The 25,779-nt window shown below is 38.0% G+C and overlaps 2 long non-coding RNA genes across 8 annotated transcripts in view; both read right to left on the reverse strand.

The window, feature by feature from the left end:
- Positions 1 to 4,780: 4,780 nt before the first annotated feature.
- Positions 4,781 to 16,327, reverse strand: LOC148225515 (uncharacterized). 2 transcript variants are annotated; one of them, XR_015807818.1, is made up of 5 exons: positions 15,133 to 16,327; positions 13,656 to 13,859; positions 13,138 to 13,356; positions 12,769 to 12,866; positions 4,781 to 11,391 (listed from the first exon to the last, which is right to left on the reverse strand). It is a non-coding gene; the product is annotated as an uncharacterized LOC148225515 (long non-coding RNA). The 2 variants fall into 2 exon arrangements; XR_015807816.1 differs by having other exon boundaries at positions 13,656 to 16,327.
- A 6,711-nt stretch (positions 16,328 to 23,038) lies between these two features.
- Positions 23,039 to 25,779, reverse strand: part of LOC148225516 (uncharacterized) — a 106,251-nt gene continuing 103,510 nt past the window's right edge. For all 6 annotated transcript variants that reach the window (XR_015807815.1, XR_015807811.1, XR_015807810.1 and 3 more), the window contains one exon: positions 23,039 to 25,376. This is a non-coding gene — a long non-coding RNA (uncharacterized LOC148225516). The remainder of the gene's footprint in view (positions 25,377 to 25,779) is intronic.

The raw sequence follows: 25,779 nt of genomic DNA on the forward strand, positions 1-25,779 counted from the left end.
GCACCCAGGAAGAGTCTCACACCCCCTAAAACACAACTCAGTGCCAGGGGGTGGCCTGTTATGAGCACCAATATTATATTTTGCTAGACTGTCTAGTTTTCTACTGAGAAAAGACAATTGATTAAGGTCCTGGGGCTATCCCAAGTGTTACAGAGAATCCTGATTAATGAGAAGCTTGCTAAAAAATAGACTCTTCCCAAGGAGCTGTCAAGCCCTGAAGAATTGTGCCAGCACTTCTTAGCTGTGCCCTCCACACCTCAGTGAGCCCAAATTGTTCAATTACTCTTGTATATTTTTGGAGGCATGGGAGGTTTTTCCATCTTTCACAGAGGATCAGTCAAGACATTTGCTTGTCAAAAAAGTGACTTTCCCTATCCCAGGGTATTTATTTTTTTCAGATAAAGTTATATAAAAATGGCTTTCCTTTCAATATTGGGCCATAGCTGCTGCCTATGTGTTGAGCAGACTTTGGTAAGCAGCCCACACCCAGAGCTGGGGACACGTGTCCAACTGAGATGGACTGGGACAGAACTGCAGTGGAGGAAAGTTTTTATTTCCTTTGTTTCACCAGTCTGATAGAAGGTGGAGGGCCAGCCATTTCCCCTCAGCACAGGCTGTAACAATGCCAAGCCTGCTTTTGTCTCTGTTAGGTGGCAGAACTTCTTAGGGGTTATTATATTGTGAACGACTGGTGAGCTCTATTAAAATCCATTCCTTCTGGCATGACCCTTTGCTAAGGTATAGAGTTGACCAAAGCCAAAATTTTCCTCAGGCCAAGGAAAAACCTAGAAACCTTTAGGATATTTTTAGGACCCATTGTAGAGTCATTTCTTGCACAGGATAGAGACAGGCCAGAGCTTTTTTTTAATAGCAGCAGCAGTCAGCTTGTATGCCCATCCTGTGTCAAAAATCTTCCTGTAGGCGAGATCCAAAGTGTAAAGCCCTGTTCCTCAGATGACAGAGAGGAATTGCTGTGGAATGATGCTCATCCAGGGATTCACAATAATGTAACCCTGCCATGTCCTGCAGTGCTTCATAGAAACAGGAAGGTTATTGAGAGATACTGCTTTGGCCTTCATCTCTCTCAGAATAGGAGGGCTGGCTTGCTAACACAGTGAAGTGATAAATGTGAAGTGCATGCACCCTAAACCACTCAGATAGAGTTTGGATATTAACTACTAGTTCAAAAAAATTGAAGATGAGGTAGTACTACTAGTCCAGCTTATTATAATACTAATATTTTTAATATTAAATATAAGATTCATTGAATTTTCATCTTTTTTTCAACTTCTGTTCGCCCTCATTTACTCTCTTGACAGGGTTGCTGGCCTGAGACTTCCTTTTGTAATTAATGGCCTACGGTCATAGCCTTCAGAAGATGAAAAATTTTTCTTACTTTGTGACTGAGCACTTAAGTCAACTCTGAGTTACACTTGTAAAAGTCAATTAGCATAGGGATAATCAAGAAAAAAGCATCAACAATGCTTCTACAACCTTCAGTCTTTTTTATTTTAATATACTGCACTTAAATTATTTCAATATAGGAAAAACTAGAAACCCATGTAATTATTATCTATTCTGAGGTAGGCAAGAGTCAATTCTTCGTATATCTAGAGCAGATGGTACATTTTCCTCCGGATTCGTAAAAACTTTTAAGCTATATGAATATTTTTAATTACAACTATTCAGTGAATGCAGCTAAAATCAGTTGGCCTAAGATGACCTTCATAACCACTCGGAGGAATCAGGAATTAATGATTCCAGCATCTTCTTGCATTTTCAGTGTATTTTGTAATGAAGAAAAATCTAAGATAAGGACAAGGATGAATCTCAGCTTACAAACAGCCCGTGGTATTTCAAAATACAGGTTTAGTGGCAAGAAGCCTTGCTGCTGAAATTGTCTCTTTTTGTAATCCCGTACCTGTCACTGGTGGGGCCAGCTGTGTCATGCAGGGCTCAGACAGACCACCCAAATGTCTCACACAGCACTGGGAGATCTGGGGGTTTCTTTAAAGAGAAGAAAGAAAACAAGAGAGAGAAAAAAATATACAGGACATATTCTCATGACACTATATTTAAAGAAAAATGAAATCAAAATTTGTCAATATATCACATTAAATTTGTCAGGAGCATCAAGGCTGATACGTAACACATACTCCTACAACAGTAGTAAAATGTGCTTCTTATCCTGATACAAAATGTTTTCTATTTTGTTCTGCAACTGTCAGATGAAAAAGTTGTCTCAGTAAATCTTTGGATTTAATCTTAATTGACTTTTCTCTACCTGCTTCTCCTATCCTGTTGTATTTTTTGGTTGGACAACCAAATCTGAAACCAAAACAGATTTGTTTGGACTCCATATTGGCTCTGAGTGGCATGGAGGAAAAAAGCACATGCACACTGAGTCAATGCTTTCTCATGTAGAAAAGAAGAATCTTAAAAACGCTTCTTCATAATGGCAAACTGAATTATTTTCAAGCTACCACCCATAATTAACTCACAAAGTTCAACAGTGCTAAAGGAATGGCAAAACAAAGAAGCCATGTATGCTTTTCACTGCTTGCATTTTTCATAACAATTATGCAGCCCTGTGAGCACGGCTAATATCACCTCTGCTCAGAAGCTGCACTCCATGGCTGCAGACTGAGATTGCTCTATAATAAAACATCAGGTCCATTACTTGACATTAGAAAGCAATAATTATACCAGTGCATTTGAGGTTCTTTTCCCTTCGTAAAGCTACCTTTCTTTAAAGGATTATCCTGCCAGACAACACAGCTGCCTTTTTAAAGAGGCAATATAATTAGCTCCCTCCCACCCCACTGCTACTTGATTCTCTTATCTCTGGGTTGATCCGAGAAATAAGAGCAGTGCAAATGTTTGTTCCAAGAAAGCACAATGGCAGCAGAGGCAAAACTGCTGCCTTGATTTAGTGGGTCAGGAGGGTCCCTGCGGATGCAGGAACCCCAGACACGTGGCCCTGTTGCTAGGGAACTGCATCGATCCTTTCCAGCATCTTCACTGACACCCTCTCTGCTCCACTGTGATTGAACACCATCCTTTACAGGAGTGGAAGAGTTAGAAGCTTTGGCTTGGCTTTAATATTTATGAAGTAAACGTTTTAACCATTGAAGCTTTAAATGTCTAATGCTGTTTTCTTTTTCCAGAGCAGCAGCTTCCTTTGGGAATATTTCCATCACTCTAGTATGGCAAATTACTTGACATTGGAGGCAGAGAGCTTATTTTCTCTGAACTAAATGCAATCGCAGGAGATTTAAGATGTCCACAGAAATAATTGAAGTATATATTTCCACATTCATTTTAATTCTCTTATTGTTTCAAGATAATTTGCACTTAAAATGCATCATGCTACAGGCTTGACTGAAAATCATCAAAATCAGATTGAAAGGTAGATCAGGATATTCTGAATATTTTTATATAGGCTAAAAAATATGAAGTATATGCATAAAAATGTGGTGTCTACATCCAGAGAATGCTGTTACACAGAAAGTGTTAGCTTAGCCCAGTGGGGCTCTGTGAGAAACACCCAGTCCCATACCAAGAGGAATGAGCAGGTTATAAATCTTGAGCTAGCTAATTCAGATGCTCCTCTTTGTGCATGCACAGTGGGAGGATTTTAACATCCAGCTCTTCAAGAAGGTTCTTCAGTGGGTGTCCTCAGGAGGTGCTGCAGCCCCACCCCACCGGTAAGGACCTGCACTAGAGGAGTTGTAGCTGTGCTCCTCCGTGTCAGTCCCATGTGCAGCCTGGAGGCAGCATCCTCAGCATGTCGGCTGTCTCGGGGGGAAGGTGGCCTGCAGACACCTCAGCTGCTGCAGGCAGAGAGCAAACATGCTGTATCAAACATTATAATTGAAGGAGATGGAGCACCTGAGTCCTGTCCCAACAGATTCCCAACGAATATGTATTTATAGTAAGGTGATGCCTCACAGATTGAAGAGTTATCAGATGGTATGAAAGCTTTCCAAACCATCTCTCTGACAATAGTGGGAAGAAGGTGAGGAAATGATAGTTTTCCAGATTAAATATAGAAAATTCTCTCTCTGAATTTTAAAAGTCACTATTAGAAGTGAACAAAACCCACACACCTAAATAAACTTCTGTTGATTTCACATCTATATAAAAATCAATAATTTAAAATGTATGTGAGATGATTAAGCTCTTGGCATCCTTCCTATAAATACTCAACACTGGCAGAAACTGTCTAGCAGTAGCCTTAGAAATTGAAATAATTGCTGTAATCAGACACCAGATGCCTGATACCGAGCTGCATAACAGATACCGCAGTGAGCCGAGGGAAGAAAATGTAGCATAAGGACAAGGTACTTATGTGAGCAGGAACAAATTTATCAGAAGAGCTATGGGGACAGCAACTCCCTCCCTGTCAGCATCACCCCGTGGATCACATACTCCAGCCTCATTATAGGAAATGCTGCTTTCTGCTGTTTTGTAGTTCTAACTATTGGGAACACCACACCTGATGTGGTGCATCCAGCCCTTTCTATCAGCAACACCCCCCACTGAAATCCCCGGACACTAACACAGAAAGTTAGGTTTGTAAAAGCTGTAGTGGTTCCCTAGAAGGCAGCCAGCAGCTCACAGTGTTTCTGCACATGCAAAAGTTCTCTGATGTCGACATCACATGGGTGTGTATGACAGGATCTGGCTCATAAGCACGAATCTGCATTTTTAGCCTAAATCATGCTGCCTGTCCTATGGTTAACTAGATTACTACCTTCAGTCTTGCTACAGCCTTTCTTCTTATTCTAAAAAAAAATTTCTCATTCTTTCTCATTTCAAAGCTAATCTTCTTCCACTCTCTCTCATATTCAGTGTTAGTATGTAACAGACCATGAATTAGGAAATGGCTGTTAAGACAGCACTGAAGTTCTTTTTTCTTATGCCCTTATAAGCGACAATGTTATATAATTTTCTACAGCATATGACATAACAGCCTTCTAACTGAGGCCCTGCTAGCATTCAAACTAGCACTCTTTCCTCATACAGCATTGACATGATAATAGCGTAATAGTTCAGGCCATTAAGTCTATTGAAAGTAAATTATTGTCATCAGATGCAATAAAACCTAGTTGGATGCATTAAAAATGTTACTTTCAGTCTTGATAACACTACTAAACTAGTGATTTCCTCTGCTTAGCCTTGCAGTAACAGGTTTCTTCTTGAAACGTGTTGGTCCTGCCTGAATCACTGCTCAGAAAACATTTAGGGAAAAGGGCGGAAGTACAATAAAACTTTGGATCCTAATCTGAAATCTGGCAAACTCAAGGGGGACCCTGCTGTTAGCTACAAGGTCTTCAGCTCTCTGTGAGCTATCTCATGTAATTAATAACAGAGACATGAAAATTTCCACTGCCCCTGAAACCTGCTGACTTATGCATAGTTGTTATATATAGATCCATGTGTACACATGTATGCCTGTATTATAAACATTCATGTATGTACATTACTTATTAGCCTATTAATAAACTGAATTCCCATGAATTTCCTCTGGCAGCTACAAGGTATTTATACACTGTTGTTTTTGTTTTAATTTCTCTAGTGACTTATTTAGATAAATGTTATAAAAAAGGTTGTTAGAAGTATCTGAGAAACATACAAGTTTCAAAGACTACTAATAGGATGTGTGTGTTTTATTCCTGAGAATTTTTCCATTTTACTTTTTTTTTAAGATGGGGTGAGTATAGGTGGAGAAAGTGATTCATTTTCCAAAGTGGTTGTTAATTCTTAAGCATTTTTTTAATATATATTTTCATAGCAAGATGTGCCTGTTATCTGACATGTATCCTAGTAGTATGATTTACTTGGAGAACTATAAAAATCCATCATAAAGTACAACTTTGGAGTATGCTAGATTTTTCTCTAAGACAGTGGAGCAAGAAATGACAGACTTGTCTCTGATGTGTAATCTAGGCACCACTGCATATACGATAGACATGTAATACCAAGTAAAATCAATTTTAGTAGCTGGAAACCCTGTTTTCACACACAATCAATTAAGCAAATAGTAACAGTGTAGTCTGTGGACATTTACACACCAGTAGGTTTGTCAAGACAGACAGCTGCTTGTGCAGGTAGATAAATCCATCGTAGCAAAGAAGTCTAGGTCACACATAGGTCTGGCTTCTACAAAAAATTCAGTCACAGATACCTGCCTCCCTGCCAGAGTCACACACTTTTAGTGTGTATCTATTAAAATAAAGGCAGTTTCCCACCTCCACTACTGTGTCAGACTTTGTAGCTGTCTCTGCAAGTGAATAGATTGTTTCTTGATCACAGCAATTAGCTAAGGCGCTCTCCACATCCCTGTCTACTGCTTTATTCTTACTCCAAACTGCACAGTTTCACTGGGGACGTTGGTGTCAAACGCACTTGGAGTGATGATGCTCTCTGCTTAGCATTCAGCTCTGAAGCCTCTCAGAGGGGAAGCGTGAACTTATCTGGCTGCCTGTCAAAAACGATGGCCTGGATGAATAGCAGCTGCCTGGAACCGTATGGTAAATAAGACCTAAAGCTTCTACCAAGGGTTTATAGGCTCTGGGCAAACATGTTCACACATAGTTGTTACATTTGACAGCTTGTAGCCCTCAAGTGATCCCTGTGATTTTTTAACAAAGCTTAATCTTATTTCCTCTCCAAGAGTTTAGCTATGTTAATTTTTTTCTCAGGAAGATGGGGTTTCTTACTCACAAACACTTTTTTCACATGCATGTAATGGGAGAAAGTGGTGACAAGCAATACAACCTCTCATATGAGGCTTCCCGTGAACATGTAACTAATGCTTATTTACTGCCTTTCCCCCCCAAATTCTGCAATGTATTAGTGAGAAAGAGGAACAGAAGTAATACAGCCCCTGCAGCTTCTTGCAGCTGTAATGCTGGGTAGAAGTTCAAGTCAAGCAGTGTGGGGGTAGAAGGAGCAGGACACACAAGCCTCGTCCTCTGCTTGGGGCCCTCAGGAGTAAGGTGTTGGTTAGGATTTAAATCTCTTCTTTTAATCCATTTTACTCATTTTGAGAGACATCCGATTTTAAGTATTTGGAGCTGCCTTCTGTTGGATGTCATTAATATAATTACTTATTTTATAACTTCTCACTGGATAGGTTCAAAATATTCTTGTTCTTTTGTGTATGGAATGAGTTGTGTGTTGCATACCACTAACAAACTTCAGGAGCGAGGAATTTAGTATACAATAGAAAAAAAGAGAACTATTTAAACATATTTCTTTATTCAACTCATGACTAAGTGCATAGGGAGCTTAATAGTATTGGGATATCAAAGGCTGAAGATTAGCATCTTCTAAGAATGCCCTATGTGTCCACACAAGCCCTGGTAAAAGCTTTTGCAAACCATTTAGGATGACATTGACCTCCATTTTCTGACAAACTGCAAGCATTACATACAACTTAATAAGAGAAAAAGAGGGAAACTAATTGACATAGAAAGGTTAAAGCAATGTAAATGTGATGTTTTCATGATGGAAAATATCTTCATGGTTGAAAAAGAAATGAGGCAGATATTAATATGAAAAAAGCCTGATGTTAGCATTAACATCTGATTTGCCTAATATAGTTCCTTACTGTTCAGCATTTCATCTTAATAATTTTCTTATTAATACTTAACCAATACCAAATAACTCCCTGGCACTAGCCTTAGCCATCTCTATGAATATTAGTAAATTTATTGCACTTGGTCCTATTGTAATGCAGCTTCCGTGGATTTATAATTATCAGGTACTTAGAATAAGCAGTGAGCATTGAGGACACTCCTCTTTCTGCTTGGGTGAGCACAGTAAAATACCACAGGTTCGCTAGAGACATCTTCAAAACTGGACACATAGTAAGGCTGGGGGGAAACTATAGCCTTTTACTAATTGTGAATATCTGCAAAACTGCTAACTTGAATTCCTCTTACTCACCTCGAGGCTTGTACCAGGACTGATTAGCTGCACCAACTATTCAGACAGCATTTAGTTGAGGAGAAGGCAGCTTGTTGTCCATTTAGTATGCTGGACTGTATCCTTCAGCAGGCAATTAGAAAATTTCAGGAACTGCCTTCCTCACTTTACCTTCAAAACATTAGCCAATGGAAAAAAAAAATAATAAAGGCTAAGGCTTCTAAAATTTTAGACTCTAAGAAATAAAAAAATCAGTGTCTCACCAAGAGAAGAGGTGTGTTATGGCAAAATCTGTAATATTCAGGTTCTGTCAGCAGTGCTTAGTTCTTCACAGAACTTGGTGGAAAAAGGTCACTGTGATGGTTTCAAGCACTGTGATCAGAATGTTTGCATTTTAATTAACACATGAGAAAATATGCATTTTAACTTTGTAAGAAAACTGTACTACAGCACCTTTCTCTGAGTACAGATGGTAGTAGTTAGCTGTGTCTTTAGAAAACTGAATATCATCTATTCTGAAAAGAAAGGGAGGTGCAAATGTGGATTTTTCTTCTAACTTTGGTGTTCAGCTGACTGCACTGCATTTCAAGTAAAATATTATTTTGATTTAATATTCAATATTTTATGACAGAAAATATCAATGTCACAATCAGTAGCTGAAACTGCTTCTATAATGTGACACAGGATATTTCACAGGTGTGAATTTGTGTACTCAGGACTCACCCTGGACCATTTAAAATGCTGGTCACAGCGAATACTGATGTACAGTAGATAGTAGCCATGGAAACCAGTCAGAGCTTACCTTAATAATATATTTTTAAAGGAAACTAGATTTCAAAGGGTGATTTTTCTCTTTCTTTGGGGGCACAGTGCATTATAGCATATAGGAAATTATCCATTAGAGGTTTTTCAAAGCAATTCCATCCTAAAATCCCTTGCAGATGTTGCACAGTGCTCATTTCTGCACACTGAAGACCAGATGTGTTATTCAGGCATGATAAATACACCAAAACCTCCCTGGGGAATGTAACAAGTGGGAAGCAGAATTGAACCACACCCCAGGCTGCACTGAGAGGAGGCAGGTCCACTCCTGAAAATTTATTTCTAGCCACTCCTGGAGGGACCAAACACCTGGGGAGGATGTGCTAAGCAACAGGGAAGGCGGGCAGCCTGGCACCTAGAGAATGCATGCAGGGCAGGTGAAGAGGGGTGGAGTCCTGGCTCTTGTGAAGACTAAATGCATGGTGGGATTTAATGCTTGAAGCTTGAGAATAGGGCAGATGGAGGCTCTTGGTAAATACAGGCTTTGCTGTGAAATTTGCAGTGTGGAAAGTGAAGTTTGCTGGGAGGAAATAGTAATTTAGAAGATATTTTTCATAGGAAGCAAAAATACTTTAAAAAGCTTGTTGACAGAACATTGAAATCAGGTGCTGAAAAGTGCAAATACGATTCACAACATATTCTGATTTGGAAGAGACCCACAAGGACCATCAAGTCCAAAGTTAAGTAAATAAACCCACAAACCTCGAGTGCTATTAGCACCAAGCTCTAACCCACTGAGCCAATCTCATCTCCCTGAAGGGAGGAAAGCTGTCTGGTTAGTAGTGATCCCTGGGGAGGTGTGCTGCTCAACAGGAGCTCTCTCACAACAAAGACTTGGCAGCTCTCTCAGCTGCAAAAATGAGCATGCAGACCTGACTGAAGACATGTTTGCAGCTAAATATAAGCTCTGTGTCTGTGAAAAGCATAGGGAGGGAAGGAAAATGGGAGAGAAACCTCCCCTTCCTTCAGCAGGGAGCCTACTCCTGCCTCTACCCCAGCCTGTGAGGTAGATTTGGCTACTCTGGTGAGAAGCTCTGAAACAGACCCACAGGTAGAAGAAAAAGGAATGGAAAGGGTATCAAATGAAGAAAGTGGAAAAAATAAATGATGAAATGAAGCAGAGCTGAGGACATTTTCTACTGCTTTGGAAGAATAAGATGCCTACAAAAGCAGGAAGACAATATATAGATGTAAGATTGATTTTTTCCACTCCTTAAAATTTCTGTGTATTCAAGTTTGTCCATGCATGTTCACTTCGAAACAATTTTCCTGTCCCATTCATTGTGCTTTGGTAAGAGCATATGACTTCTGCCACAGACCCTACTGGACTTCTGTGTGCAAGTTTACAAAAAATAATATCCAGGTGAGACCTGAAGTTACCCTTGTCACATTTTTCATTACTTCTTACGCTACAAAAAACCAAAATAAACAAACCCAAAACCCAACCAATCTCATGAATACCTGCCACATTAGTTAGAAAGTAAAACCACTAGGAAAAAATATTGCTGCTTTGTGGTGCACAGGGCATTCACAGTATTAATTTCAAGTCACCACAAATTTAGCAGGGTGCCAAGCAACATGCTTCAAAGTTTGTGTAACTCTATTGCAGAAACTGAATCAAGGTCCAAATTTTATAGCATGGTAAAAAATTAGTTAACTGCAAAGTGTTGACAGATTACTATACAGTTTTCCCCAAAACCCTAATATAAAGCTGATTTACTACAAGATTATTTTCTGTCAAATTAAGAAACATTTTTTTCCAGCTTGGTTGGCAATTTTACAGCACTTAGATGACAAGCTAACTGTCTGATCTCAAATTAAATCAGCAGACTTGTGACATTATAACTGCTCTCTTAAAAAGGATAGTGCATGGAGAGGAAAGAAAAATAACAGCAACGATTTTAATGAGATTGCCATCTAGACTCTGAAAGTATTCCCTGGTAAGATACTAGTTTACCTCTTCCTGAATAAAATGAAACTATAATAGATATCATCAGGGTACTCGAGACAGCCCTGTGGAGAAACAAAAGCTTGATAGCATTCATATTCCTCAAAGAAATAACTTACCATTGAAAATATGACTCACAATAACCAAAAGCTCAGATGACTAACTTACAGTTCCAAGAACATGTCCTCTGCTCTTAAATATCAATCACAAAGTGCAAGCATAGCCATTAATATTTAAGACCTTCACCACTGGGAAATAGAGCACCACTTGAATACTCTTGTTCAAAATTTCTTGTCATATTTCAAAATGACAGATGAGATGTTTTCCAAAGCTTTTTCATGGAGTTGTTTTGATTATCTTCTGAAATACATGAAATTATTTTCTCTAAGATAGAAGCTTTCTGATGATAAGGAAAAAAAAAGGAATCTGCATTTATGAAACAGCTTTTTTTTGCCCCCTCAATGCCAATGGGCTGGAATCAAATTCATGAGGCTCTTGAATTCAGTGCAGGAAGAAACATCTCAAAGGGTCACTGTCGTCACCCTTTCCATGTGCCCAATTCCACCCATTGCCATGAATAAGTATTAACTCTATTGCTCACTGAAATTGTCTTAAGGGATGATCCCAACTTGTGGCTTTTCCTGTGCTCTTCCTTACTCAATATGAGCTTCCTACTGATGCATGCCCTGCAATTGAAAACAAAATATAGGTTAACCACAAAAATTGCACAGTTTTGATTTTTTGCTGATCATTTGGTAACACTTTCATAAAGACGTCATCTTTCCTTCTGCATTTCTCATCCAATAAACTTATTTAATGCAGGAAGCTTTTCACTACTTTCTGTGCCAAATGTTAATCATATTTATTGAGAAATTATAAGAGAGCAATTATTCATAAACTGTGTAATTTAAGTATCATCATCTTTCAGATTTACAGGGACTCTCAGAAGGAACATTTATAATGAAGATACCATCCCTTTTCTCTGCTCCCCTTTTTCCCATTCAAGGAACTAAGAAAAAGAAACCCCGTAAGAAATTCAAAACTTTCTAAGGAGTAAACAGATTCAAAGAGCCTATGGCTTGGTAAAAGTAGAATAGCAAACACTTAAAAGGTCACGGTTCAGCAACATTATGCTGCACTTAAAAAGGAATGATCTGTTTTCATTTCAAATCCCCAGATAAAATTCAACACAGATCCTTCCTTAATATAGAAGTGTGATATTTTTCTTAAAAATGAAATTTAAACTGTGTTTTAGATCTATATTTTAAAATTTGAATTGGATATTAAAGTGCACAGGCCTTTTTTAACATGAAGCAGACTCATTTCAGAAGATTGGGAAAAGCTGTTAAAGGTTGATAAGTGAAATGGCTGAGTAAGGAAGAAGGCTTATCCAGAAGAAAACCATATGCTCCAATGACTATAAATCTCATTAAAGAGGTTAAGACAACTGTCTTCTTTTGATCTGGTGGTTTAGCACAGAGGTGGGAGTAACCAAATACTGAAGAAAAGGAAAAGCCAATTTTTCTCTTCTTTATGTGAATCCTGGGAACTCCAGTGATTTTACATTACAATAAAATTAAAATACCACTAGCACATAACATAAACCCAGAGTGAATAATATATTGACTAAACAAAGCATTTGAAGCTAACTTGTTGGCATCTTCTGTTAGATGCAAATAAATTAGGTACAAAAATGACAATTATTCCTTTTCACAGAATTTACAGAAAAATGCACTTTTTCATTTAGCTTGGACCAACTCGTGTCCAACTTTTTGCTTCTTTCAACTCCTGGAATTTGTTGCAGAACTTTTCAAGATACTGCGTTTTATGCCTTCCCTCCACCTCCCCAGTTCAACTTTCTTTTTTTATGAGCTGAAATAGCACATCTTATTGCATATTCAATCAATCAGTCTCCTTGGAATTCCCATCCTTTCACCAAGATGATCTTTTTTGCACCTGCTCCTGCAGTCTAGTCTATGAAATTTCAGCAAATGTCACCGTCAAACATCCTATTAACATGCTCGTGGCAGGCGATGTGTGCATTGGTATTAATTAGTCAATACCATTCAGTTCCTTTGTCAGATGAGCTGTGTTGCTTCTTCTCTTTTTTCTTGTATCTGAATCAGCAGTTGCAATCTCATCATGCTGTGGCTGGTGCTTTCTGCAGAACACAAGACACCAGGTGTAATGACATGTCTCCATCTTTGGCAGAGAAGGTTTGGTTTTATGCTAGCTATGCTCTAACATTTTGGCCAGTGAAGTCAGCCAATCCATGCTGCAGATTTGACAGTGTTCTGAGTACAAGCAACCAAAAAATTCAAATCTTCTTAAGCAAGAAGAAAACTCCCTATAATTATGTAAACAAGGCTGCTGTTCTGTGCTAGTCACAGCTGCACACCACCACATTTTGCAGAATGGTTTACTAGACTCACTTTTATTGCTGCAATCCAATTGGAGATAAATAGGCTTTACTCCCAGCTAGAGGATACTGCTCAAATAGCAGACAAAATCTTCATGCATAACTCTCAGATTAACACGTTAGGTGAAGAATTCATGTGCACGGATAAATTTGGGATCAGAAGAAGGAACAGTTTATGTGCTGGCCGTCAGTGGCAGAAACTGGCACATTCAGTCTGTGTGAGGAACCTTTTCTGGAATAAACAAAAGAATAATTCACACTTTTACTGAGCATATTATCTATGAACCTGAGAAACCAAAAATTTCTAAACATTTTGTTTCTCCTTACCCCACAGTCAGCATCCCCTGAGAAACTGAAAAACCTGAGCAACTATATCTGAAGAAAAAGAGAAGAATAACAGAAACGGGACTATTCACTCAAAAGTCTGCTCCCAGGTCAAGTTAAATTCAGAAAGTCATCCTTTTCCCACCCATGTGTGCTCGAGTCTAGAAAATTCCATGTTGAGGAGTCAAGTTTGAATGTGCCCTTTACCTGCCATCCAGTCCAAGGTTGTCAGCATCATGAAAACTGTAAATCACATCAATCTTTGGTACAAAATCTGTTCTGTTCTATTTATTGTAGATGTTACTCTTGTGACATCATTGCCCATCTGCCCTGGATGCAAATGCCATCAGCTTCAGGCTACCACTTATCCCATCTAATTCCAAAAAATTACTGCATATAGAACTCAGGATTCTAGGGATAGAATAATAAAAGAAAAAAAAATGTTAAAACCGCCTATTTTGCACAATTCTATTTCTTAGAGAACTCTGTATTTGCTACCACTCTTGATCTATTCAATGCAATCTTAAACTTGCCTGTGTTTCACCTAAATTCTAGGATCTGTTATGCTTTGAGGTATCAGTATGACTCACATATTTGAAATTTTGTCTTTCATAATACTTATATATATTCAATACAGTTGTACTAAAATTTTCTCCCTCGTGTAAATGTAAACAAATTATAATTGAAAAAAAAAATAATAATTTAAGCAAGGAAAAAAAAAATCTGTGTCGTAGTTTATAACCATGAAAATAGTATTTTATTTTTTTAGGTTCTAGTGATTTCCCAGCCCAAGTTCTGGGTTTGAAGCTTGTGATCCTTGCTCAGAAACTAATCTGGACTTCAGGCAACTATAGAAGTAAATATATTTATTATCCCTGTGGTTTTGTTCAATTCTTCCACACCATCTTGTTAAGCTTCTTCTTAGAAAGCTCTGACATGAAATGGTGGCTTTTCTGCATTTCTCAATTCTCCTGACCAACAGTAGATGCAAAGGTTTGTCATATAAAGATTCTTTTGACTTTTAAGCTATCTCCTCCTGCCTCTGGATGTAGTAGAACTGTCTGTGAAGACACATACTGACCTCTGTCCTATTTTGGAGACAAAAGTATATATATGTTGCTATAACACCAGGCCATAAATGCTCTCTGCCACTCAGGTGAAGATGAGCAGCCCCCTGGGACTGCTTCCTGAATAAATGTGGCAGCAAGCCATCCATCTCCTCTCCTAAACAGCTGTTGCATTTCATCCCACATGGCTAGGGATGACAACAGAAAGGCCCCAGCATATTTAGCAAGAGAACTGTGCTGCATACACAGAAAGCAGGGCTGATGCCTTCTGCATTGCTAAATACACACACAGTCCCCCTTGTATTTCCTTGAAAATTATGCCTTGCAATTAATGTTTACTGGGCTGCCTGGGTCATGCTGTCAATACCAGGGCTATCATTTCAGTCTCAGTGGACTCAAGCAAGTGACATCCCACTTATTATGCTTGATTCACATTTTCGGACATTTCTTTGGAAAATGAAGAGTGGAGATGTCCCTCATTTAATGAAGACAGGGATTACTTCTTTAATGTTTAAGGATAAGTTTATATGTTTTAGAGGGAATACACTACTAAGGCCTAATTCTGTTATAAATGTTCATTACCAGACATACATGGTCTTCAATTTTATTTTACTTACCCATTCGCAAGAATTTGTAATCAAAAGTCTCTGCAATCTTCCTTCTCATCAGAGTATAAGAGTACATTTTCCAGGTACATCAGAACTGAACGTGGAAAGTCCACATCCTGATTGCAGGTAAAGAATGAACAACGTTGGCAACTAATTGCCATCACCGAGGGAACATTGCAGTCACAGTCTGTTAATTCTCAAATCTGTCATTAGTTACTCAATAGTAGCTAAGGAAGTAATTCAGGTAATGAGGAGGACATATAAAGCAGCAACACACAGAAGACACCAAAAGTTATGTCTCCATGCTAATCCTTGGACTTGATACAAAAGAAGTGACAGGAAGACATCTTCAGCATAGGAGCATGACTTTGGTTTGCTTCTACCTATGGCCAGAGTAGGTGCTGTCATTAATATCAGTGATGCCTACAGGTATACATTATTCCTTTGCTATTGTGATGTCCTGTGTAACTACAACTCACTCCTATTCGCTCCAGAACCATCTCCAAAGCTTCTTGTGACTTCTGGCAGCAGCACATGGAGGTACACAAACTCCCAGCTTCTCTGACAGGAGAGGCAACTCAAAGCCTGAGGAAGAATCAGGACCACCATCTCACCCTCCAGAAAAACCCATCACGTTATAACTGGAGTACAGCTCAACAATCATTGTTTCCCTCAGTTTCAAGAAGGAATTGATAAACTGCTACACAGGGAGAGCATAGAATTTTCTGTGTAGTGAATTATGAAACACAGATAAATTTTTATCCATTGTCAGTCTTGCTCTAGACAAATGCAGAACATGACAGGATGAAGTGGCAGTGATTTTAAACTGAGAGTAGAGTTTAGGTTAGATATTAGGAAGAAATTCTTTACTCAGAGAGTGGTGAGGCACTGGAAAAGGTAGGCTGGGTAAGTTTTGGACTCTCCATCCCTGGAAGTGTTCAAGGTCAGGCTAGATAGAGACAACCTGGTCTAGTGGAAGGTGTCCCTGCCCAAGGCTGGGGGGTTGGAACTAGTCGACCTTTATGGTCCCTTCCAACACAAATCACTCTGTGATCCTACAATTCTATGCTTGGTCATTAACATGGGTTGGTAGGCTGCCTTGCACTGGTAAGCATATAACTATCCACTTCACAGTTATCACACACTAAAAAAAAATACCCAAAAAGCTAAAAGCATTGAGCATATAATAAAATCTGGATTCTTAGAGAACTGAAAGCTTGGAAGATGAGATAGAACAGAGGTAAAGAAAGAATAAAGAAGCTGCATTTTAGAATCATGACTTGAGATATAGAAACATTAAATGGCAGAAGAAGAATGGAAATAGTAAAAATAATAAGGAATAGACAAGTAGATGAATATTTAGAGTAGGGGTGGGTTATTAGGTATTTTCCCTGGACTTTGGAGGAATCTTACCACATTAATCAAATGCAAATCATTCAAAAAATTCTCACATTTTAGTGCCACAGTTTCACACACTTCCTTACCCTCTCAATTTTTTTTTGTACTTCTGCTCTGTAGAAATATACTGAAAAGATATGAAAATGTTTAGGTCTGAAATTTATCCTATTTGTCAAATTAAATTTTCATGAATAAATGCCTTCTTTTGAAAACACTTATGAGACTTTTCAGTTCCCTCTTTCATTTCAGCAATTGGAAATTAATTTCTAAATCTCTCTCGGATACTCCTTGTGACAACTGTATAATTTTGTAAATAACTGACCCAGTTTACCATGACAAGAACTATATGTCTGAGAACTGTTTATCCAGAAGGTTGAAAAGTTCCTCACCTTGGTACAACATAGGCTTTACCAGATGTTTTGTGAGGAAGACAACGATGCAGGTAAAAACAAATTGCAGTATGAGCGAACTTTTTATGAACTGATTTGGATTTTACCTTAACGTTAGGATGGACTGATTCTATCACTCTCTGTGATGAGCTGTGCAAGAAATTGTCCACTCTCTGCCCCTTCAGTTGTCAAGAACAATAAATGCATTTGAGTGAAGCATTTATAAGGCAAAAATGCACACACTGATGTCTTTATGGAGGGGAAAATATATTCCAATTGCAATTGTTTTTTAAGTCATCGGCTTGCCTTCAGTTCATGTTAATTAGATCCACAATAAAATTTTCACTGTGTTGATGAACTGTAGCAAAGAAAGCTCATAAAACCTGCAGAGTTATTTCTGTTTGCTCAGCACCCTTGAACTGTGTGGAAAATGGGAAGAAGTAAGTTCTTACTGAAGCTCTCAATTGCACGTATTCCCTGAGAAAATAATAAGGTTAATTTGATTTCTATTTTCATTTTTTTTCTTTTCCTATATACAGTGAGCAGTAGCTGGCATCTTTATTAACTGTCTTGCTTTTCATGCTATTTTATTGATCAGTGATTTTTCATTGTAAGTTCTTTCACTAAATTTGCTTTATCAGTGAGACTTTTTGTCCAGCTATTTAACAATTATTTTAACTTTGATATACTATTATAAAAATTATTGATAAGAAATTTGTATTTTGATGTCAATATTTCAGTAAAAAGGAGAACCTTTATACTACACTATTATGAAGGGATGGAAGAATCATTATGGAGCATGATTGTTACAATAATACCTGAACAGTTCTTCTTTTATAAATTGTGGTAGAAGTGGAAGCAATGGTGTATGCTTTCTCTTATCTTTTTCTACAGTATCCCAATAACACAGCTGGGAAAGGGAATTGGACATTGTTGATGGGATATAATTCATATGCAAACCCACTGGAATTTTCCAAGCCACGGGATGAGAAAATGTTATAGTAGGATAACCTGTGCAAAAGAGGAACCATGTGTTTTGAGTGCTATTGATTTTTCTTCTTTAGATTGGGTATTGATTTCTCCTGTCTGCCCATTGATTAGTGAAAAAGTCTATTTTTCACTTTCAAGAGAATCATTTTCATTGCTTTGCTGCCCTTTATTCCTAGGCAAAATCCCTATAGATACTACACTTCAGGAATCTCTAGGCATATGTGACCTTTTAATTATTTATGATTTGCATATCTATCAGCTGAAATCTCATGGCAGGAAGTGAGATTAAATTGCTCTGAAACAAGAACCGGGTTCTCCAAGTTGTAGGTCTGAAGCATGGCATCCAAAGACAGCCTATTTTTCTGCACAGATATTCTTTGGCATACTAAAAATAAATTGAAGATTACATGTCCAAAATTCCACAGTATTTTTCTTCATTGCTCAAAAGACAGGAAATGCCACCACCTTATTTAAGAAGAAAAAGTAGGGGCTGCTCCTCAGGGTTTCATCTTCTTTCTCACCAGGCAGCATTGCTGGCAGCCTGCCTTGGTCTTTGCCAAAGGAATACAAATTCTTCCCCACCCTGCACAAGGAACTGTCCTGCAGGGACACAGCCCCACAACACCCTAGCCCAGAGATGGGCATCAACAACGTGTTCAGGCCCTCACAGGAATTTTTCTGCTGGGTGTACACCATTACTTGATTTCAAGACAAAAGTTAGAAAACAAATATTGACTGCTGTTTGGGAGTTCAAAAATGTGGCTCCCTCTTGGGGCTAGATGTCCTTCATACTTTGTTTATTTGCATGATGTTGCTACAGCAAATACAAACAGCCAGTTAAGCCTCCTATGTACTCACACTCTAGAGAGGCACAAAGGTTAGTCTGTTAAAAAAGAGGACTGTGGAGTAGGAAGAGTATTTTTGGGGTTTTTTCAATTCCTCTGTAAGAGTTTTATTGCTTTATCTTCAGTCCTACGAGTTCAATATTTATTTTCTAGAAGAAATGAAAGCAAATTTAACATTGCTAATGTGTTTTTGACTTCACAAATGTATTTGAAACATGACAAAAACCCCTGATTTCAAGTATGTTTTCTCCAAAGCCAGTAATAGGTTTTAATGGCTCAGAAAGAATATCATAAATACAGCATCATCAAACCTAATCTACCATGAGAAGAATAGTAATATCAAATGGCCTCTCCTATAGAAATGAATTGTAATTAATTACCTAATTTGTTGGAGCGTTTGTAATATATATTTAATGACACTACAGTCTGGCACAGCCTTCCAGGCAGTGTTCTGAGGAAATGATCTAAGCATCGCCTCAAGCTGATATTATCAAATAACTCACCATGCTGCATTAAAAAAAAAATCCAGATAAAACAAGCAGCTAATATTTCAGCTCACAGAGCCTCAGGAAAGTCTGTTTTCATCCTAGCATTTCTCTCTAGCAGCTTCATCACCTCTGCCTTTATATCTGGAACATGCAGTAAATAAATATTCAGCTCTGGCCTGATTGTAGGTAGCACTGATCAAACAATAGCACATTACTATATATCACACTCCAATTACTAAAGATCTTGCTATGTGTCTAATAGTCTGATATAAACAGTTCATTAGGCTTTCTAATGGTGGTGTTAAATAAAGGGTGAACGAATAGTACTAGTACAGTTAGAAGCCCCTGGGCAGCTTTGCATCTTCCCATGCCACTCCTTTTAATGAGATTATGCTATTGCTTTGGTCGATAGAAACTGTCATTTGAAGGTTTCCAGTTCTCCTGCCCTTTTGCGTTGAACTGACAAGGCAGATGTATCTAAATATTTACCCTTTTGTCTATTTTCTTCAACAGAGTAAAGTTCTTGCCCTTTATTCCCACTTACGTCATTGCCTCGTTTTGCCAGATGGAACAATGCATCTCTCCTAATCAAGTAGGGAATCTCTGGTACAGACCCTTCCTGGAATCTAATGCAGCCCATGAATCTCTCAGCATCTTTGAGAGACAGCATTAGTCATATAAATGACCCCTGCATCAGTGTTCTGGCAAAGCATTGTAAGAGTTTATTCAATTATGGTACAATATTTTTTCCAATTAGAGGAATGTCCATTATTTTTCTTTATTTTGATTAAAAATAGTAGAGCCTTTCAAACTCAGAATAACTACAACAAAAAGCTACTTCAGACTTAGCAATGCAAATTCAAAAGACAATATATCAGAAAAGTAAAATAATTAAAGAAGTATTAGATTAGAATAAAAATGTTTACAGAACTGTAAAACTAGGTTTCCTTTAGAAAGGCTATAGCATAGCTGGTGTGTGCTATGCAGAGGATTGGCAATGAAACACTAGAGAATAACATTCACTAATGTTCTCCATCACAGACTGAAACTGGGTTAACTGCTGAGCTATAGTAAAAAAAAAAAAAAAAAAAAAAAAAAAGAAGACAATTACAAAACTGACTTTAAATGTCTGAGTCTCACAGACTGATTATTGTTTAGTTTAAGCTATAATGAACAGTAAACTATGGACATGCTGTTTGCATTGAGAGATATTACGTATGCCAGAAGGCAGCAATTAAGCAGCTCTTTAGTTTAGATCTATCTGACAAAACCTGTTAAATTTTTGTAAAAATTCAGCTTTGATATCATACACTAACCAAGTCCAGAATGATGGTGTATTTCATATCTAAAACACAATAAAATGCTACATGTAACATTCTGGCACTTATAATTTGTTTCACCAGTGTTTCTTTCTTTTAAATTCTGCTAATTTAGTGATTACAAAAGCAATCAACAAGCCTTCTGTCCATAGGTCTTTTGTGAAGCTACTGGATTTAGCAGGAACCATGACAAAAGCCAGCATAGTAGCACTGGACAGATGCAGTACTGCATCAAAAGGACCTGTTTCCAAGTCTAGGAAATCAGCTGGCATCTTGCTTGTTATAATTTTGGGATATAACACTTTGGGTGTCATCTAGGGATGACTGTGACTATGGCTTGCAATGTATTTTACTGTACAGACAAATTTTGCAAATAATTTCCCAGTTGTCACTGAACCTGCTTTGCAATGTTATCAGCCAAAGATTACATGATAACTTCTGCTCTGTATTGTTTTGTTCAGTTTGGTAGGGATTTCTCTAGTGGGTCAAGCAAAAAGTAATCAAGGACACAAAGAGGCTCTATCACTCCTTTTTGACACAACCTCAAATATAAAACCATTTTCTAAAAAGTGGGTGGTGCTCCAGAACTTCCTGGTGAGGAAATCAAGGGATGTCTTGGAAATTCTCATGAGCCACAGTTAAGCAAATGGGAGCAGAGACTGTGCTTTCCTCCAGTATGTCAGCTGTTTGCTCTCAGTCTATAGGAGCCTTCTTTGTTCTTCTAAGAAGGAACCAGTTAAAAATTTGAAAATGGCAAAATGCAAAGTGTTCACAGAAGTCACAGAATCAGAAGAAAATTCTCTTCCTTAACTAAGCTGAGGCCTGAAGTCATTTGGTGGTAAGGAAAAAATCAAAAACTATTGGAAATGAGACTGCACACACAGACGGAAGCCACACCCAGGGATGCCAATTTCTGATGGAATTGACAGGTATTAAGGCAGCCTACATATTAAGTTTCACATATTCATGTTATGTATGGTTTCGACTGACCTCATTTTAGATACCTAAACTGTGGATTTCTACCTCTGACCTCATTGCCAGAGGTTCTTCTTGTAACTGACACCATGAAAGTGGTATATAGGTAGTTTTAGGGCATGTTTCAGCTGCTCTAGCCTTGGATGAATCACATTTTACAGATGCATATTTCATTTCACTCATTAAAAATTAATTTTAGGCCACCAGTTTAGTCACAAAGCCAGATCCACATTATAGTCAGTCACATCATATCAAATATGAAGCTGGAAATGCCAATGTCCTCAACCACAAATATCTTGGAACAAAGAATATGAAAAGCTTCTAGTTCATGATGAAAAAAGGTAAAGCAGAAGAACATCCTACAGCTAAAAATCATCAGCCACTTAGTATGCTATGAGGAAGCCAAGAGATATTGAATTTGGACTTGTTGTTACTATGACTTCATGCAACATCAAGTAATGATTAAAGCAGGGTATGAGGGAGCTATTTTCACTCTGATGAAAAAGAGATGGTAAATCACAAATCACTGACTGGTCTACTTGAACAACCTTCACCACTTCAGACATTGTAAGAAAGCCAAATGGTGATGTTAGGCCATATACTGATGTTAAGAAATAGTCCCTAAATAATCTCTCTCATGTTTGCAGCACAATAGTTAAAAACTGGAAGAAAATCTGTAGCAGTTTAAACTTTTCATACATTATCATTTTCAAAACACCTAAGCATGAAATGAAATGCCTCCTGGCTGTCTCAGTTCCTCCAGAGCCTTTTAAATTCATTAAAGTGTTGAATTCCTTTCAGACTTAATAAATAGCCCTCATTTAAGACATCAGAATTAAAGACATGGAGTCAGGTAACTATCTTTAATTCCACAGGACAAATAAATATTTGGTAAGAGGGTAAAACAGTAGCTGCATAACCAAACACGACTAGAAAGAACAGTCTGGGTCACCACATCCAGTCTTATTCTAAAATCTCCTGAATTGACAAATCTCCATCTAAAGAAAATTTCTTTTTTATCCTAACCCCTTACTGAAAGCCTATTGCAGAACCATCATCAAACCTTTAAACCAAAGATTAGAATTTTTTTCTCTTGGTCATAATTACCACAGGAATTTCTGCAGTTTGTGTACAGGCTAGGCTAATTGAGGAGAACGAAATAAAGGAAAATGACTTTTTTTATAATCTCTGACCACCTTGCTTTCCATATCAGTTCATATGTTTTAGCAAACCTTCTACTCAGTGCAGCTTCCTCTTCAGAATGCTTTCTTGAACACCATTATTTCTTTGGTTGAAAGAGAGTACCTATGTGCTGCTTTTGGCTGGGGTAGAGTTAATTTTCTCCACAGTAGCTATTATGAGGATACATTTTGGATTTGTGTTGGAAACAGAGGGATTTGTGCTTGATAACACAGGATAACACACAGCTATAACTGAGCAGTGCTTACACAGGGTCAAGGCCTTTTTTTCTCCTCATCTTCACACCAAAGGAATATGTGATAAACATAATATGAATCATTTTTACTGCTTTATTTATTACAACTATGATATATAACTTATCAGAAATGACAACTGATTGGCCATAAATATCTTGCTATCTTCCATAACAGTGTACCATTCTCTTTAGAATAGCTGGAGTGATACCATGCAAAATTTCCCTCACTGCCAGAATTCTGTCAAGAGTTAATTTTATCTTCTCTGAATGCTCAGTCCCGTATAAATATTATATTCTCATTATATTCCCATAAATGTTTATTGTTTATTATTTGCTGTAGTTCACTGACAATTCTGTGGTTAACCGCTAGGGAAAAGAAATGACAGCATAAGAGTTGCATGTGCAATAAGGCTTTATAGAGACAAATGAGGAATTAGGTCTTGAAATGAAAAAGTTGAGAGTTTGAGGTGTGAAGGTGTAAAGGCTTAATGTTGCTTAAGGGATGGAAAACCACATAAAAAATATTTGTCTGCAGTACCTCACTGAAGAAATTTGTTAGCATAACAGTGGAGGAAACTTGCAAATTGAGTGAGTAATAAATACTGATGCCTGAACACAAAAGGGAAATGCACAATCAATATTTATTTGCAAACACATAAGGGCAGAAGCAATTGTTACCCTTCAGTGTTACGTTAAGTGTAAAAGGGGTCTTGCAATAATTGGGTTTTGCCATTGTTCTGGCCAAATTACACAAATTCTGGAAAGCAGCTGAACTTAAACATGTGTGACTGCAGTGAAGTCATTTACCAAACCTGGAGAAAAAGCCTTCAGGAGGATGTGTCTGTGCAGTAACCAAATGGCCACAACCTAAGTTTAGACAAAACCTGACTAAACGAAAGAGGCATTCAAAAAACTAAACACATTTAAAAGCATGAGCTCTGCTCTGACATTTCAGTTTGCTCTAGTGTGGACTTGGACTTTATTTTTTGTTTGAAAGCCCTATAGCAAGGTCTACTTGGTCTGTGTGAGTTCATAAAGAGAAGAACTTTGTATCAGACACCCACAGTGGTCAATATGAGAACTCCTTGAAGGTTTCCTTCACATAAAATGTACATACCCAAAAAAGATAAAGTGGCTGCTGCTGCTGCTGGGCATTGCATCCCAGGTTCAATCTGTTGATTATTTCCTTCCTTATTACTTACTTCATAAAAGAAATTGCTAAAAGCCTTTGCGTGGTGAAAATCCACCTGTTACTTGTAGATATAAAAAGCCTCCAGAGAAAAATGTGGAAGTAGAAAATACAGAAGCAATTATTTTAGCAACAGCAAAAGCAGATTTTACTTACTACTTTTTCCTCGTCTAAATAATTCAGCAACTGGGAGATTTCATGTCAGCGATTTCATTATAGGAATGAAATTATTTCACAGCCCTCCTTTCCTTTCACAATTGACACAGGTTCACCTCCTCAGAGAGACTCTTGAATTCTTAAATGTCAACACTAGTGCTAATAACCATCAGCCCTTTCATTTTCTTGCTTAAATTTCCCTAGCACGTGGAAGAATGGATCCTTTAGTATCTGGCTTACTGCATTTCTAAAGAGAATGGAAAGTGAGCTACACTGTAACTAACTGGGCATAATGAGCTTTTACTGGGATTTAGAAGCCGTTAATAACCACAGTCTGTCTCCATAACTTAAAAACAATACCTGGCCTCTTATAGTTTTCCCTCACTTGGTATCTGTCTCGTTCATACTGTATGGTGGCTGGCAGTGCATTTATTTTACTAGAAGTTAATGGAAAGAAGGAAAGAAAGAAAGAAATGGAAGATGTATTTCTAGGAAAAAACTACCACCACTGTACAGGCAAGAAAAATACTGTCCTTTAATAATTATGAGTAAGAACTTTGAGTGAATGTTTTAATTTTTGCACAAAATATTGAAAACTGTCTTCCTGTAGCATGGAGGAAATATTAAACCAGCAGGGCAGTTAATGCATTTCCTGGGACTAATATAAAAAAATAATGAGATAAAATCAGATAAATTATGTTAAAGACGGGATATGAAAATGCAGGCATAACAGTACACCTGCAATAGCTAACAACAGGGAAGCAAAAGTAAATGGTGTTCTGTAGCACAGCAGGAGCATGCTGAGGGCACATCTTCATTCTTAATCTTTTCCAATCTGGCCTTTCAAGGTATATATCTTTTCCCTGAAAAGTCTATTGCTGTATTATGGGACAGCTATATTTCCTCTAAGTGCTGCAGGAGCTTTCCTAATTGTTCTCTCTGTATTTCCATATAGCAGAGGCATGTGCTCCCTTCCCTTCTCACTCCAGCTATGCACAGCAGTGGGTTCCAGGAACACAGACATTTCCTCTCTTCCTCTCCTGACTGGTGGTAGGACAGGCTGGATAATCTAAATGCAAGTACAAAAAAAAGTTAGGATTGAGAACTATTCTCCCCTTCCAATCATCCTGCATTGAGTACCCCACCCTGATTTATTAAGTATACTATGCAAACACCTAAGGAGACCTGTTTTTAGCAGTCTGGGAATACAAGGGACATAGTCACATTCACTATTCTACATCCTGCCTAGCTCCTCTCTGAAATAACCTCATGCAGATGCTGCCCAATTCTAAAATGCTGCAGCCCATTCTCAGCACACTCCCCAGGCCTGCAGATCTCCCTGAGGGATAAGAGGGACCTGAGTCCTCACACTCCCCTCACAGCTCCAACAGAGCTGGTTTTTCAAACCCCTTGGTTTTATAGGCTTTGAGAGATGTAACTACATTTTTAAGCTGCTGAACCTTTCTTTGCAA

Source organism: Sturnus vulgaris, chromosome 1, assembly GCF_052056855.1.
Source record: "Sturnus vulgaris isolate bStuVul1 chromosome 1, bStuVul1.hap1, whole genome shotgun sequence".
NCBI lineage: Eukaryota > Metazoa > Chordata > Aves > Passeriformes > Sturnidae > Sturnus > Sturnus vulgaris.